This window comes from Pezoporus wallicus, unplaced genomic scaffold, assembly GCF_028554395.1.
Source record: "Pezoporus wallicus isolate ANWC-B61680 ecotype Strahan unplaced genomic scaffold, APGP_CSIRO_Pwel_v1 contig_8825, whole genome shotgun sequence".
Taxonomy (NCBI): domain Eukaryota; kingdom Metazoa; phylum Chordata; class Aves; order Psittaciformes; family Psittacidae; genus Pezoporus; species Pezoporus wallicus.
The window spans coordinates 29,664-43,238 of record NW_026639103.1 but is presented as its reverse complement, the minus strand read 5'-3'; positions in this window follow the sequence as shown (position 1 = coordinate 43,238).

The window sequence follows — 13,575 nt, the reverse complement described above, 5'->3', positions numbered from 1 at the left end:
TCACAAAAAATCAGCTGTTTCTGCTAGAAAATCATTTCTATGTCCTGTGCTAATCTGCAAGTGGATTTTAAATACATGATACTACATGAGAAAATAACAGATCGACACAACTGTCATCTCAGCAGTTTGGAGAAGTGGCTGGAGGAGGAATGCAAACCTCAACGACTGAATATTGCTTCTGCTTTCAAGAGATGCACATACACTTAACTCTCTTGCAGTTAGCAGAAAGCAACGGAAGGGAAACACCCCAGGTTGTATTGCTGGATGGCTACAGGCATGAGAAAGTGGCTCTGTAAAGCCACAAATAGTGAGTCATGAAATAACATGTTACTACTGTCTCTTGCAGAATACTCCTCTGTCCTCTCCTCCCACTCCAAAGGCATTAAACTGCTCTGTAGTGCTGAGAATGAAATGATAAAGTTCTTTGTGAACAAAGGGTCAGCTGATTTCTAGAGCTATACAAGATTTTTAGAACTATGAACAGAATGAAAATGTGATAAACAGTCCCTCAGATGGGAGAATTAGTACAATTTTAAGCATAGTACAAAGGATTAAGAAACTTGTCAAGTGCAAAACATATTTAGGAGGAAGGCTTGGCAGAAGTGGCTTTAAAAGCCTTGCGAATATCAGCCCTGTACAATGCTTTGTAAAGATGCCAAAATTAGCTCAAGTACCAGGAGAGGTAAGTTAATGAGGCCTTAGAAATAAAAATCTTTTGTCCTTCCTTCAAGACAGGGAAAGACAGCAATAACTTCAAGGGTTCATTATTTGAATCTGAATTTTGATGTTGATAAACCACCATCTTCCCAAAGTTACAGCCGAGACCTGCCTTTTCATTAGCTTTAAAGTGTGAATTTATAACTTTATTTGCAGCACTTAAAAATGGGGTGGGTAGTGGAAATTACCCGTCTGTTTCTTGCCCTTAGGAGTTTCCATGAATGGGATTTTCCCAGGCTGGTGGTGCCACTATCAGGCAGCTGTTTTCTTTTGCAGTGCATTTTAGCTTAACACAAGTTCAGAAGTTCAATGGCAACAATGAGGTCCTCTTTCTCCAGAGCCTTCTGGGTTGAGATTAATGTGATTATGGGACTACAGCTCTTAAACTGCTTACAAGTTTTATAATGTAATAAATGTTCAGGAACATTAGAGTGGATGCTTTCAGTTCAAATGGGATTTTTTTTTGTCAATAATGTCGATATGTTCATCTTGATACATGTTTTACTGTGAGAACCATCATTCACTGGAACAACCTCCCCAGGGATGTGATGGAGTCCCCATTGCAGAAGATTTTCAAGATGTGGTTGGAGAGGATGTGAAATGATCTCCCCTGGGCTCCCTTTCCCACCAAAGTCTGGACAGATGATCATTTCAGGTCCCTCCCAGCCCAGCCTGTTCTGTGAAGACCTGTGAAGGTCTGTGTCAGAAAGCCTATTGTGGTGGCCTTCGAAAGGTCAGTTTGCTGAGGGCAGCATTTGGGTGACACAGCAGACAAGCTGTATGGGGTGACTGTTGTGACAGGTTGCTGTGCTACAAAGACAGCACTAGTTTTCCAAGTTCATTTTGAGGTCCATGTACTGACTTTCCAGGAAAGTTCCCATTCCTCAACTTGAGATAAAACTGAAACCATTAATGACAGGCATTGAAAGGGTGAGCGACTGTGAATATTGCTGGTGAAGAGGCTTACCAACAACAGCAAGAAGCACAAGACAAAAATGACAGTTTTCAAGAGGGAAAGGCAAAAAAAGGGATTTGAAGCTGTGTTTAAACACCACACCTTCAGTGATTGCTGATAGCAGCAGTGTTAACTGAGAATAGTATCAGAACACCTGGTAGTAACAAAATTGGCTACTTCACCAACCACAGAAATAGTGGGTTTATTTTTCTACTGCAGCAGCCACTTTGAAGACTAAAGTTTGGATTACCTTTTTCTAAATAAATTGAAAGAAAATAGGAAATATTTCAATTTTAAAAAGCCCTGGAGTTTTAAACTATGCCGTTACTGATGCTCCATGGCTTTAGCAAAGTGATTAGTTGGAATAACCATTTCAGGAACAGCTTGTGATGGGCTAGTACTGAATACTCCCTGGTTCCCCTCATGGGTTAATTTTTATTCAGCACAAACATCATCCTATGAATGTAATATTTTGGCTCTGGAAAATGCACATTCCTGAGTTTCTTTATAGAAAGTGGGAGCAGCACTGATAGACCTACAGGTGGCATAGCTTCAAGCTACAACTAAATGGCAGTAATCACAGGGAAGGGGTGAAAGTATGTTCATTTGCAGACAAATGAACGTGAAAATAGCACCAATTTACTATGAGGATCCTCAGCTGGCCTGGGTAGCTGCTGCCCTCCACCTTGTAAGACTGTAGAGTGTTGCTGAACCAGGATGGCAATTTTTTCTGTGCCCTCTTTGGAGTGTTATACAGCATATTCTGCAGGCACTGGGGAAGTTATTTAGAAGAAAGAGTAACTAATAGCTCTAGTAACTCAAAATGGGATCTCTGCAGTGTGGGAAGTTTATTGTAGGTGGCTTAGCCATGCTTTTACATGTGACAGAACAAGGAGCTCTGATTGCTCACATCTTGGTCTATATTCAATAGCAATGGGATTTTGAAACATTTATACATCTTTTTCCAATGAAGTTGGAATTTGGGATCTCTGACATGATTCAAGCCATTGCCAACTTTATCAAGAGAATTCCTTTTTCCTGGAAGGTGCAAGATTTGCTCATTTCAGTAGACTTACTGCTGTGTTTGCCTTTTTATTCTTCCTTGGATCCAGCAAAGATGTGTAAACTGTTCTGCTCCCTGAGATGCTGTAGTGCTGGAGGTCAGTCCTGCCGCTCACTTACAGCAAGCAGTGAGCCCTCTTCTGCTTTTTAACACACAAGGGGACTGCCAGCACAGTGAGATCACTAGGAGGAAAGCAAACTCAACAGTAAGATAACACTGCCCCTCTGTTCTACGTGGACTGCAGGTTTATGTGGCAGAAATACATCATCAGAAAAGAGGTGACAGTTTGCTGGATTTGCAAAGGAAGGTGATTCAGAAAAACAACACTTCATTTGTCTTATATTTTTTATTTTAATCACTTTTCCCTCATTTATAGTTGGGTTTCATCCTATATTTCTATATTCAAGGCTGCCAAAGGCTTTATCAATAGTCTCATGGTGCCTATTGGATATCCCAACAAGGTAAAGACACGTCACTTTTTCCATCCCCCTGTTCTTGCCCCGTTTGCTTCCTTTCGTAGTGATTGGTTACATTTTTGTGCTTTTAAGTAACTTTATGACTGCTTCTTCACATCCCAGGAAGTTCTCCCATGTTCTTCTTATCTCTTTGGGGGCCATATCATTTATTCTCCACCTGAATTATTCAGTAATCTGCTGATGCCAGGAAGGAGAGAGTCTGACATGAAATACCTCTATGTTCTTTGAGGATTGATTTCCATGTTGATTCATGAGGAGTTTTATTCTTCTTGGAAGTGCAGTCTCTGCATTCTTTATACAGTCTGCACTCTGTGCTCATAAGATTGTGTAATTGATTCAGAATTGATGCTTAAATAAAGCTATTGCAATTGACACTACATTTAGACTAAAAACGACTGATCTCAGTGCTGACCGTAGTACTGGGAAGTTTCCCTTTTACTAAATAATTCCAAACAATTTTTCACATCCCTGCATAGTTGAACCTCATGGAAATAGTACAAGACTCCACCCTAAGGTGCAGTATATGAGGAACTAATAGCCACAGGGCAAAAGAATGATGCTGGAGTAACTGCATCCTGTCCTGCTTGGACAGACTGGCAAACAAGGGTTCTGACTTCAAAGAAACTTTTCTCCACATTGGGCTGTTCCCACTTTTTACCTGTTTAGGTTGGTTTCCAGTTCTCCAGTGCACAAAAATAACTCCTTTAGTCTGAACTGAGCAAGGCTGATGTGCTTGTGTCTGTCTTTGGAGGGGGCGAGCTGAAGGTATATCAACACACAATCTGGGTGAGGCTGTTTTGATTCGCAGCTGAATTCACTACCAGGAAGCCACCAAAGTGGAACAGAATTTCTGTTGGACATTACAACAAAGTGTTCAGAGCTTTGATTTTTTTTTTTTATTTTTTTATTTAATTTGTTCTTAGATTGCTGGAAAGTGTTATTGAATATTCATTGGGAAACAAGCTGGGAGCTATCCAAGATGGAGAGGGAAACTCATTGCCTCTTACTCCTTCCCTCTGATTTGTGCTGAACCATTGCCAGGCTTTAGCTTTACAAGGTTTATTTTTATCGATTTTCAACAATAAACAGTGGGAGGATCTACAATAAAAGATTTACAGTGCATCATGAGGAAATACAACTCCTTACCAAATATTATATTGATATACTCCCAGATGCTTCTGAAAAAGCATATGAAATCCTAAAATGAAGTCCAGTGATGGAGAACTTCCTCTCTCTAGTGACAGATGCATATGACTGTTATGTCTTAGGAAAACAATAAAAGGGAGTGACTCTGCTTCTCTGACCATATCTTCAACAGCCCAGTTAAATCTGTCAACTCAGTGTAATCCACATAAACAAAGAATTTGGGAATCAAGAGAACTGCTAGTGCGTCTGAAGAGACCCGTTCTTTGAAGCTGCCTCTCCTGCTGCAGTCAGGCCATAATTAGTCACAGAAGGCCTTGTTGTGACTAGTAAATGGATGGACCAACAATGATTTGAATAGTCTGGAACTGGCTGGAGATATGCCTGGAGCCCTGAATACTCTCAAATGGGTGGGTGGGATGTAAATCACTAGCCATCATATAAAATACAAATAAATCTGACTTCTATTAAATAAAAGGGCATGTCCATTTTCTAGACCATCATGTAGCTTCTGCTGAAATAACCCCTGAAATATGATCTGATGTGTAAATTTTTCCAAGAGTCCTTCCTCCAGTTCTACTCCCATTCTAACACAACAGTTCAATAATTGGTGGCTTCTTTCTGGTCAGAAGAATGATGAATGTAGCCCTAAAGGCTGGAAACACTAATGCGTGCAAGTCTGCTGTAGAGAATGTAGTTGGAGCTTTGCTCTCTAAGCAAGTTTCTGCTACACCAGTCAGCTGAGCGCTGGCTGAAACTATGAAGAATAAAACATTGCAACATTGTTCCATCCTGATTCTCCATTGGAAAAAAAAGGGATAGATTGGAAACATCCAGTCTGGTGTTTTACTAGCACTTTGGAGATGGGAACTCAGTTTTCTCTGAATTCCAAAGGCAGTTTGTAGCTTTCATTGAGAGCCCTCTGAAAAGCCTATGGTTTTTGTTCCCCAGTGATAACTAAACTGAGTAATAAAATAATTGCTGTCATACCATTTTATTTACAGTGTTGTATTCAACAACAAATGGAAGGCACGCTGATCCTTCTATCCTTTAATCTTTGTGTCTTTATACTGTGCCTTCACCTTGCTCCTTAGCCAGGTCACTAGTAGGATAGAGGAAGAGGCTATGTGATAAGGGCAGGCAGAGATCCATGGAAGGCAGCAAATTCCCTTCTTGCCCATCACAGAGATTGGGTTAAGGAATAAAATGTGGCTGGATAGAATCACTGCCTTTGTGGGACCAAAGAGACACAACTTATTGTATTGAAGGGAGAGCAGTTAACAGAGCTGTCAGAAATTTCAGCGCCACCAGACAAGGAAAAGCAGATCTTATGAGTGTGAATGAATGGGTGGGAGATAGCTGCTAAAGGAACATGGAAAAGGCACAGAATGACTAGATGGGAGACTTAAACATTCGTGAGACTACAGGGATGTGTTATTTTTTCCCTAATGTGATCAGTAAGTGGATCTGCAGAACATCCTATGCCAATAGTTTACATACCTGAAGAACAGAATTTCTGTCTTGGATGTAATTTCTGCATCTGTGCTGTGAAATGAAACATTGCAGTATCTGGACATAAGATGGGTTAATCGTGTTGGTACCTCACATCTAGGAACAGAGGCTGAGCTTTTGGTGGCCAGACAGACAAACTCTGCAGGGCAGAACAAAAGCATAGCACTGGGGTCATAAGCCTCCTGGGTACATCCTATTGGTGGCCTTTGTTTCAATTTCAGGTGCAATAGGGTGAGCAGTAACCCTATTTGTAAGTTCCTAATTTTCCATGAACTGGTAAACTACCTGGAGCAGACTGGTTTACAGTTTTTCCCCTATTTGGAAATCAATCCTTAAGCCATGTAATTTTTCTTTGCTACCTACAATTGTTCAAAAGATTGTCTTCTGAAGATGGTTCAGTAAACTGTACATCCCTGGAACACATTAATGGCTTAACAATTACTATGGCCATGCCAAGAATGTAAATGGAAAACTGTTCACTAGTGTTCATACACAGTCCTGAAATCTCTACGAATATGTAAGGAAAAGGATGGGCAAAAGGTTATCTTTTTTCTAGGCTCATCTTTTATTTCAGGGGTTCTCTGCAGAACATGACTGGAAAAACAGGCACAGGGACACTTGTGTGACTGCTCTGTTTTCTGTGGGTTGCCCTTTATAAGAGTTGCACTGTAGCAATCTCTTGTGCTTCCCTTTTGAAAGCCTGACCCATGCTCTCACTGAACTTTTGAGGTAGGTTTTGAATGGAAAAGCTGAACTTCACATGAAGTCCCACAAGGCTAGCAGAACATTAGTCTGCTACAGTTTTGATCTTCTATATTCTGTGGATGGATCTAAACTTATTTCTTGTCTACACCCAGCACCAAGATACAGCCATGAATGGAGGATGTAACAGTTCTTAGGAGATAGCACCCGGAGTGTTCAGGATATGAATATGTGGATTTCTGTTCTTCTAAAATAAGTGGTGACAAGGACACAGGTCTTCTGAAGGCAATGACTCCTGCTACAAAGACCACACAGCTCCTTCAGGCTGGTTTACATCTCTGTGGGCACTAACCTGTTACAAAATCACTTCAGTGGTTGGGAGGAAAAGGCAGAACTTAAACATTCTGAATGTTCCAGCTCAAACAGCAAGACACTCTGCCCTGTTGATGAAAGAAGCAGGTGAACTGGTACACTCAAAGAAATCGGGTTTTTATCTCTTCCAAATCTTGTGCTGCTTTCCTGGAGGGCATGTAGGTCAGCGTGGCTAGCAAGCTTGTGTGCTCTGTGATACCAGTGCTTGGGAACTGGTGTTTACTCTCCTGGGGGCCTCAGAACAGCGTGCACAAACTTGTCTATACAAACAAACTGCAAAGCTGCTTCTAATTCAAAAACCCATAAAGAAGTTGTTCTCAAAAAGATGGCTCTGGAAATGTTGCTGTTGCCATAAATGGTCCCTACTGCACCACGTCTAAATTTCTTCCTAGATGCCTGTGGCAAATCTTGCCATTCAAAATCAGTGTTTGCAATATTGATTAAAATCCTATTTGGGACCCTCATTTCAAGAGTGTAGCTCTTTCTGCAGTAGTGATAAAACATCTTTTTGCATTAGGTGTCAATTTTTGCTGTTATTGGAGGCAGCCTTCCTTCCAGAGAAGGCAGCCCTGAGACAATGTTCTAGTCCAACAGTATTCAGTAATGGTTTGTTATTTGGTAAAACTGTCCTGCCAGATAGATCTTTGAAGGCTTTATACTCCCTGGATGCAAGTCAGGAATTGCCTTGTAGTAAGAAACAGAATGAAATGTGGACATGGATGCTACTATGATAGCTGGAGACATAACAACTATGTTGTATAGGTAATGACTTTACCCTGAAGGCTGAAGCTGAAGGTTTAGATTGGCACCTTGAAAACACTTGGCATTTAAGAAATGTTAATGAGAATCTAGAGATGCTGGAAAATGCAAGAACTACCCTAGTGTGAGCCACACCTGAGCTCTCTACCTAGCTAAAGAGAGGCTTTACAGAAGAAATGTCAGTCCTCTTCTGGTTCTGACTGAACAGAGGGATATTTTCCATGTAAGTTGTCCTACAGGATGCCAGAAACTTACAGAAAATGACCTCTCAGTGCCAGCAGAGTTTAATCAATACCAAAAGCTGGGCATCCATAGAGACCTACCAGGGGTGACTCCAAGGATGATTTGACAGTGGGGTACTGGATTGCTCTGTCTGCTTGCAGCTGAAGGGTCCAAAGATGATTTGACCTTGTCACAATTAATTTTGGTGTTACTGATAATTTCTGCTGAGGGCTCCAAGAACTGCCCATGAGGGCATCATGGTTGCTGAGGGATCCAAGAACTGCAGACCATGAAATAACCACAGTAATTCAAATTCTGCATCATCAGACAGCCTGGTGTTTCCAGGTTTGAGCTATGCTTAACTTCAGAAGAATTTATGTACGGGAAAGTCAGAATCTGTTTTGCAAATGTTCTGTTCCTTGTCACCCTCTAATCAAGGTCTAGCCATGTTAGGAGACTTGCTGACAGCCTAGGGCAAGAAGTGGGAACAGCAAAAGTGTTCTGGTCTTTCTCAGTGTTTCTGCTCGGGCAAACTAGAACCAGAGGCCAAGTGCCAGTATCACTTGGGACACCTTGAAGCAAGACATTTTCTTGCTCAGCATTCTTGTAAGATTTGGCTTATCAAGATTTGGCTTATCAAGCCAAATAAAACATATCTTATGCAGATGGTCTTTAATGACACCACTACATGACACAGTAAGTATCTGAATGCTGGGGAGGTCATGCTCATTCATGGGGTATGTATTAATAGAGAATTAATTTGTCTGAGGTTATAGTAGCTTATCCAAGGAACAAATAACAGAAATTATACCATTTCTAAAACTAAACCTGATCTTAACAGCTATTTAAGTGTTAATGTAAGTATAAGTATAAATTAGTGAATAATTAAAACTACCTGGTATATCACTGGCTAATGAAAAGGTCTATCTGTAGGCACCAGCTGTCTGAAGAACATGGGGATGGCGGAACTGACACTGCTCTTGCACAGACACAGTTACTGCTTTCTCAGCTGCTGCTGAACAGCTTTCTCCCATGATGAGTGTCAGATGCATAGGTCCCAACGGCTGCATGCAGTACCCCTGTACCAACACACAAACAGAGATGTGGAGAAAAATTCCAAGTATTCTCAAAGATACTAAAATCCAGGATGTTTTTTGGTTTTGTCTATATAGTACCAAGAAGAGGATGAAAGAAACTGGCAAAGGTAAAGAAGCTCAGTATAAATTATTTGGTTTTGATATAGAGGGTGACAAAGAAACTCCTATCCCAAGGACATGCTTTATGGGAACAGAGAGTAGTTTCCCCAGGCCCAGAGGTCTCAGAAGAGCTACTTTTACAAGAACGCTAAAATAAATGTGAAAAAATAAAGATAGACTTAAATAATTGGTCAATTACCATTAAATATATCCAGTGCCTGGACAACTGCTCATAGCTAAAGAGAAAAAGATGCAGTTGCAGAGGAAACTGAGACACCTTCACAGCATAAGGTAGTGCCTTTCTCAGGCTACTTAATTTATGCCTGCATAAGCATAAAATAATGGGATCACAATATCACAGCTCTGAAAGTAACCCATATGTTCTATGCTACTAGAATTGCTTGAACTAAATAAAAGTTAAGACACCCCAAGAACCAGGAGGAAGTCCAACAGTTTAATCCCGATTTGGAAATGGACTAAGTAACCACTCCTCAGAAGAGGAAAAATGTTGTCACTTTTCTTATCAAAGTAAGATATTTGAATCTTCTTCAACCCAGAATAGCTTTTTACCAATGCCACTAATTTGAGGGGATTGTAAACCCTCCTGTCAAAAAACCCCCACCAGTCTAAACCCTCAGAAAGCATTTTCACAGAAAAAAAAAACCAGCTTGTGGGTAGACTGAAGGAGGGAAGAGGTGAACAGCCATGAAGTCTTTTAACACTGCTTGCTGCTCCTTGCTTTCCCTCTTCAGCAGCATTAGAGAAAGTAGGAACATAAAGCAATTTAAAGCCACCTTTACTGGTGCTCTCTTAGCAATAAACCCCAGAACTTTGGCATAACAGAGGTCTGTGATGCAATTCACAAATATTTAGTTATCTCAGTGTTCATCTATTGGAAACATAAGGTGTTCCTTTAGTGAGCTTTAATGGGTACTTGCATTTATTGTATGCTCATTTTACTGTTACTTCAGGAAACATCTTAGGAAAGCAATATTGAACTTGCAAGGAACTGCACAGTTAGTCCAATAAAAGCAAATTCTGCTACCCTTTGAAATCCTACCTGCAGCTTGCTTTCATCTGCTAATGGTAATAGTTATCACTGCCAACAACCTTTGAACAAGGCCATTTTGTGACTTCTTTTTTTTGCACATATCCTTGATTTAACAAGAAAGATGGGGAACATCTGTGGATAACATCCACTGGGCACTTTCCTGGAAGAATAACTTGTATTCCTTCAGGCTTTTGAAACCAAGCTTTTCTATCCCCTTGCCTTGAGACTGTTTCAGCCAGTTTCTTAAAGTCTTCTGATGGACTTTGGCAAGTCATGACAATTTTTAAGCAGCTCTTTGGTCTGTCCCTGTTTTTCCAGCTCTCCTCCTCAATGACAGCATGTATCCTTACACTGTGTAATTTCTGACAACTGTTCCAAAATATCTGATTAAAATCAGTATTTTAATGTGTACTGAAGGGGAAGGGGAGAAAGAAAAAGAATCCTTGGGCACTTCAGTTTTCATAGAACTATAGAATGGCTTGGGTTGGAAGGGACCTGAAAGCTCATCCAGTTCTAACCTCCTGCCACGGGCAGGGACACCTTCCACTAGATCAGGTTGCTTCAAGCCCTGCCCAACCTGCCCTCAAGCACCACCAGGGATGGAGCAGACACAGCTTCTCCGGGCAACCTGTACCAGGGCCTCACCACCCTCAGTGAAGAGTTTCTTCCTTGTATCTAATCTAAATCTACCCTCTTTCAATTTAAAGCTATTCCCCCTTGTCCTACATGTCCACTACATGCCCTTGTAAAAGGTACCTCGCCAGATTTCTTGTATCACAGTATCACAGTATGTTAGAGATTGGAAGGGACCTCGAAAGATCATCTAGTCCAATCCCCCTGCCGGAGCAGGAACACCTAGATAATGTTACACAGGAATGTGTCCAGGTGGGTTTTGAATGTCTCCAGGGAAGGAGACTCCACAACCTCCCTGGGCAGCCTGTTCCAGTGTTCCGTCACCCTCACCGAGAAGAAGTTTCTTCTCAAGTTTAAGTGGAACCTCTTGTGTTCCAGTTTGTACCCATTACCCCTTGTCCTATCATTGTTTGCCACTGAGTAGAGCCTGGCTCCATCCTCGTGACACTCCCCCTTTAGATATTTATAGACACTGATAAGGTCACCCCTCAGTCTCCTCTTCTCCAAACTATAGAGACACAGCTCCCTCAGTCTTTCCTCATAAGGGAGATGTTCCACTCCCTTAATCATCTTTGTTGCCCTGCGCTGGACTCTCTCCAGCAGCTCCCTGTCCTTCTTGAACTGAGGGGCCCAGAACTGGACACAATATTCCAGATGCGGTCTCACCAGAGCAGAGTAGAGGGGAAGGAGGACCTCTCTCGACCTACTAACTACCCCCCTTCTAATACACCCCAGGATGCCATTGGCCTTCTTAGCCACAAGGGCACAGTGTTGGCTCATGGTCATCCTGTCGTCCACTAGGACCCCCAGGTCCCTCTCCCCTACACTGCTCTCTAACAGGTCGTTCCCCAACCTATACTGGAACCTGGGGTTGTTCCTGCCCAGATGCAGGACTCTACACTTTCCCTTGTTATATTTCATCAAGTTATTCCCTGCCCAACTCTCCAGCCTGTCCAGGTCTCGCTGGATGGCAGCACAGCCTTCTGGCGTGTCAGCCACTCCTCCCAGCTTAGTGTCATCAGCAAACTTGCTGATAGTACACTCAATTCCCTCATCTAAATCATTGATGAATATATTAAATAATACCGGTCCCAGTACTGACCCTTGAGGCACTCCACTAGTTACAGGCCTCCAACTAGACTCAGCCCCATAGACTACAACTCTCTGGCTTCTCTCCTTCAGCCAGTTCGCAGTCCACCTCACTACCTGATCATCCAGTCCACACTTCCTCATTTTAGCCACGAGGATGCTGTGGGAGACTGTGTCAAATGCTTTGCTGAGGTCAAGGTAGACCACATCCACCGCTCTGCCATCATCCATCCACCGTGTTATTTCCTCATAAAAGGCTAAGAGATTGGTCAAACATGATTTCCCCCTGGTGAAGCCATGTTGACTGCCCCTCATAACCTTCTTATCCTTGATATGCCTTAAGATGGCACCAAGGATAAGGTGTTCCATCACTTTCCCAGGGATGGAGGTGAGGCTGACCGGTCTGTAGTTACCCGGGTCCTCCTTCTTGCCCTTTTTGAAGACTGGAGTGACATTTACTTTCCTCCAGTCCTCAGGCACCTCTCCCCTTGTAGGTCCCCTTTAGACACTGGAAGCTGCTATAAGGTCTCCCCATAGCCTTCTCTTCTTCAGGCTGACCAAGCCCAACTATCTGAGCCTGTCTTGATAGGAGTGGTGCCTGATGTTGGTCTTCTGTGATGTAGAAGATAATTCTCACATCTATTTCTCTACTACTGTTAGAGCTATGAATCTTCAGCCACAAATTAAATTCTTCAAATAAAGTTGAGCTTTTGTAACTTAGGCCATACTGAATGCAGAAAGAGATCACCTCTTTCTGTTTATCTTGGAGCAGAAGATCCTGCGCCTTTAAGACTCTAAGACAAAGTTCTTCCTGGAAACCTTTCTTAAGCCACCTATTTCACCACAAAAGTGTCTTTTAAGCATGTATACATCACCAGACTTTAGATAATAACTGCTTGTATACATTTATATAGTACCTACAGCATTCCATCACCACATGGATATGCAGTGACCACCACAAGGCAGATTTTAGTTTCCCTTTACAAGCACTGAAAAACCCAAAATAATTTATACCTATCCTTCAGTGGGTTAAAGCAGGTCCAGCAGGTCAAAGGTGATCCTTCCCCTCTACTTTGCTCTCGCAAGACCTCACCTGGAGTACTGTGTGCAGTTCTGGTGTCCTCAACATAAAAAAGACATGGAACTGTTGGAACAAGTCCCAGGGAAAGCCGTGAGGATGATCAGTGGGCTGGAGCACCTCCCGTATGAAGATGGGCTGAGAAAGTTGGGGCTGTTCAGCCTGGAGAAGAGAAGGCTGTGTGGAGACCTCATAGCAGCCTTCCAGTATCTGAAGGGGGCCTACAAGGGTGCTTCAGAGAGACTTTTCATCATGGACTGTAGTGACAGGACAAAGGGTAGTGGGCTTAAGCTTACACAGGGAAAGTTTAGATTGGATATAAGGAAAAAGTTCTTTACTGTGAGGGTGGTGAGGCACTGCAATGGGTTGCCCAAGGAAATTGTGAGTGCTCCATCCCTGGCAGTGTTCAAGGCCAGGTTGGAGAGGGCCTTGGCTGACACAGTTTAGGGTAAGGTGTCCCTACCGCAGGGGGATTGGAACTTGATGATCTTAAGGTCCTTTCCAATCCTAACTATTCTATGATTCTATGATTCAATTTCCAGTATTTTAGACACTTAATTCTTTTGAAGAATAACATATTGGGTTTCTTAACAGATGAGAAAACACA